This window comes from Apodemus sylvaticus, chromosome 1, assembly GCF_947179515.1.
Source record: "Apodemus sylvaticus chromosome 1, mApoSyl1.1, whole genome shotgun sequence".
Classification (NCBI taxonomy): domain Eukaryota; kingdom Metazoa; phylum Chordata; class Mammalia; order Rodentia; family Muridae; genus Apodemus; species Apodemus sylvaticus.
Window position 1 is genome coordinate 164715616 of NC_067472.1, and position 4436 is coordinate 164720051.

Sequence of the window (4436 nt, forward strand, 5' to 3'; positions counted from 1 at the left end):
AATAGTCAGGGACTCTCTTCATAACTTCAGTGGGTGCAACTTTGCTGATGGGGAAAAAGTCCCATGGGAGAGACTGAGTCATATCCTGACTTGTAGGGTTTATATGAAGGGCTGGAAAAGAGACACTTGAGATGTTTAGAAAGGAGGGGAGTGAAGATTGTGGATATTGGGGGAGTGTTATTTCTTAGAGAGACTCCTTATTCAGGTGATCATCGTAAGAACTCTACAGTAGACATTTGCTTGCCTGTCTTGACTGATGAGCATAAAGGAAAAGCACCTAGAGGGCAGGGCTAATATTCTGATTCAAGTACTGCTTCTGATCTCTGTGAGTTCAAACCCAGTCAGTCTACACAGTGAGTTCCAGGCCAACTGAAGCTACAGGTTGAGACCCTGTCAGAAGAAGAAGAAGAAGAAGAAGAAGAAGAAGAAGAAGAAGAAGAAGAAGAAGAAGAAGAAGAAGAAGAAGAAGAAGCACAGCATATCACCATGTCCTCAAAAGTGGCAAGCACATTTCAAATATCCGCAGGAAGTGCTAGCAGGGCCTATGGTCTTGTCACCTGTTATGGTGTCATTTATTTCACAGCCTAATGCATATGGGTTAAGCATCTTTGACTACCCACCGTCTTCAGGATTATCTGGTACTAGTTAATCTAACATCTCCATCTTCTCTCTACTAAGGAAGAACAACTCATACTTTGCCTACAATTCATTGCTTTTGTGCGCATATGGCTTAGCTAGGAAGAGATGTCAGGAGCAAGATAAGCAAATATACATTTTAGGAAAGGGCTTCCAGATTCCTCTGGAAAAAAAAAATAGGCCTGATTTGAATGTCATTAACATAGCTGGCCTTCCAGGTCCTCTAAAATGGCCTTTCATTTCCATGTGAATATTGAAATTGTCCTGCATGGGGAGGGTGACAGACCACTTTGCCTGCTAATTTATATGCTTCCCCAATGGAGGTCATATCGATATGAGGCCCTGTCTCTGTCAGCTTTGTGGGTCCCTTAACCTGAGAACCCTGAAACCCATTGAGAGCTATTCATACTTGGCAGATTGATTTCTTCAGTCATTTTGTCATAGTAACTGACAATTCACTGCCATCCAAGTGTATCTGGGCACACAATGCCTACATAAATACCACTGGCAATTCCGCATATATCCCTTTGTAGAAAGGGATATGTACTTACTTCTGCCACTTGACTTTCTATAGCTATGTGGCAGAAGATCATTTCCACCGGAGCCATACAGCTGACAGACCCAGCGGGGCTTGTTGCAAAGACGCGCAAAGTTCAGAACCCCCACGAGTACAGAATGAGATGAATCAAAACTTCAAACAGGTTCATCTGTGAGAGGAGACAGCAGGGTAAGGGGAGCATACAAAGACCCCAAGGACAGGCAGGTGCAGCCCAAGCCCTAACGCTATCCCAGAGAGTTTAGAGCCTGAGAAACAAAAGATTGTCGTCTCTCAAGCATAACAACCACACAAGGACAAAAGTCAGTGGTTCTCCTTAATCACATCAGTCTGAAAGGTGCACAGGGCCCGGCAGCAACTCAACAGCAGGTGGGGATCTCCCTTCCAATGCCAAAACTTCTTTTGGGCAGTGCTTCCCTGAGGGATTTTCCCGGTGCCTCTCCAGTTGTTGGTGCGGCCAGCCTTGCCTGGATAGTCATTCACAGTTGGTGTGGCCTGGCAGAGGGGCAAGGATATCGGCAGTGGGCACGGCTGGATTTGCTATCTCGAGTTACCCAGTTCATCTAAGTCCTTCAATGTTTCAACTCAGTATCACCATGTGTAAAATGGGGCTATTAAGGATACCCATGCTGCGGGGTGGCCTTGAGATTAAATGAAGCAACACACTCGATCTTTCCTGAGTGCCTTCTTGAGTGTGCCTTGCAATGGGACTGGGAAGTGAAAGGTTTGGGGGGGAAGGGTCCACATATTTGCTCCTCTGGATGTATTTGGTTATAAAGGAGAATTCCTTCCATGTAAGATTCCACTCTGTAGTTGAGCCAGAGAAAGACAGGATGGCCTCTCTGACCAAACAGCTCTTGACAGCTGGAGGAAACAAAGCTTGCCAAGCCCTCCAGCAGGGTGGGGGGCATCCCAAATGGGAAACAGTCCAGGTGGGCATCAGAGAGGCAGTTCGCTCATTGTTGCTGGAGTGATGCACGGAAGAACAGACAGAAGATGCTCATCAGTAGCAGGACTCGGTTGTTCCAAGCTATGCGATAACAGTCTCAGGAGCCTGTGAGCACCACTGTATCACTGAATATTTTCTGTAGCATGTGCTGCGATCAGCCTCTTCAATTGGCTTATCTAGCTCAGGCAAGGACTAGGCCGGTAAAATCAAGATCTCTCTCTTGTCCATGATAGTCAAGGCTGATGTCAACTGGGAGTTGATTTTTCACACCGTTCTTTGTGATGGGAGATAGTGAACTACACAGTTTCTGCACGGGCATGAGGGAACAGGTGATAGAAAGGTCCTTGAAACTGTCATATGGCATCAAAAGGCATGGGTCTTCCTCTGGCTCCTTTGTCCTCAGCATCTCTCTGTCTCTCAGTGTGTAAACCACTTCTGTGGAGCCTGTGTGTGGAGCCCAGGAGGCTTGAGGGGTGAAAGAGTCTGAGCTCTAGAAGGGACCCCAAGTCCCCAGACTGAAGTCAATAGGAACACCCGTTACTTCTGAGACCTGTGGAGAAGACTCCCGGTGTCTGGGTATAAGGAAGAGAAATCACAGACACCCTGCCGTTTGCCACTTAGTACTCACCCATTCTGTGGCCTTGGGAAAATCACATGGCCTCTATGAGCTTCAGAACTGTCACTTGAGAAATGGGAATGACCAGTGACACCTGCCCTGGTCCCATGACTGTGTAATCGGCTGTCCTCTCCAGTGTAACAGCTGTCCCAGAACATGGCCTCAAGGCCACAATAGAATTTATGTTGCCCTGGAATCTGTAGTCTGAACTGCTCACCCAGTGACAGCTTACCCCAGCTGCATGTGGTATCAGCTGGGATGGTTGAAAGGCCATGAAAGTCTGGATGTGGTGGCACTCAGGAGACCAAGGCAGACAGATCTCTGTGAGTCCAAGGACAGCCTGTCCTACATAGTGAGTTCTAGACCATCCAGGGTTACAAATAAGAAAGAAAGGCAGACATTGAAGGAATCTCGATTAGCTCACCCTTTCCCAAGTTAGCCTCAAACTCACAATCCTCCTGTATGCCCTTCCCAAGGGCTAGATGGCCAGTGACTCTTGGGCCCATGCTTTGTGACTTCAGAGGCTAGGCTGTAAAAATACATAGTATAAGGAGGAAGCCTGACCCAAAAAGGACGTATGAAAACATTATAATTAAGCTCACCACTCTGTCTGCTAATTAAAAACAAACAAGAAGAATATAGCATATGTCTGGTGGCACATTAGGTGAGCCTAGCACTAGAAAAACCCAGGCATGAGAAGGGCCAGTCCAAGGCCAGCCTGGCCTACCTATGGAAACCATGATGCAGAAAAAAGAAAGAAAGAAAAAGAAAGAGAAGGAGAAAGAGAAAAAAAGTAGGGGGAGGAGGAGCTGGAGGAGGAATGGGAGAAAGAGAAGGAGGAGGAGAAAAAGGAAGAAGAGAAGAAAGGGAAAGGAGGATGGGGAGGAGGAGGCGATCATAAAACACCATTTCTGCCCCATTTTCCCCTTGTTTCGAGCAGTCGCAAATGTTACAGAGACTCAAGGGGAGGGGTCTGGGAGCTGCACCCCTCCAATGCAGTGGGATATACACACACCGGCGGGGCTATCTTTGGAAAATACAGTCTGCTAGTCTGTGTACGGAAAGCAGCTTTGACAAGTAGAAAGCATCATGGGAGACCTTGCTGACAGAAGGCCTCCGCCACCAAGGGCTGCCCTAAGGGCTCAATAAGCACTATTCTTAATTAAGCACTTCACCAAACACATGTTAATATCTACTAAATACAGACACTGTCCTGGGCATCCTCGGTCACAGCACCTCACTTCACCCATACAATAACTGCCAGTGGCGCCCTGCTCTGTGCTGAGCTTGGCACTTAAGGACACTTTCTTCCTCTGTTCACTAATTATCAGACATTACATATTGTCAGGCAGTGAGCTCAAGGGGCAAACATAGTAAGCCAGGTCGATATTTCTAAGAACTTCGTTCCTTTCTTCTCTCAGGCCCCTTTCTGGTTTCCCGACCTCTACCCAGGCTCATTCACACATTAATACACAAAAACAAAACTGAGAAGCTATGGGCTGACGACATGACCCAGCAATCAAAGGTGTTTGCTCTAAGACTGACAAGCTGACTCCAGTGCCTGTAAGCCATGTGGTGGGAGAAGAGAAGTGCTAGGTTGCCCTCTGTCCTCCACAGGTGTAGATGAGTCTGCATCTATACCCACAGCTACACGAAATATGGATAAGAAGTTAAATACT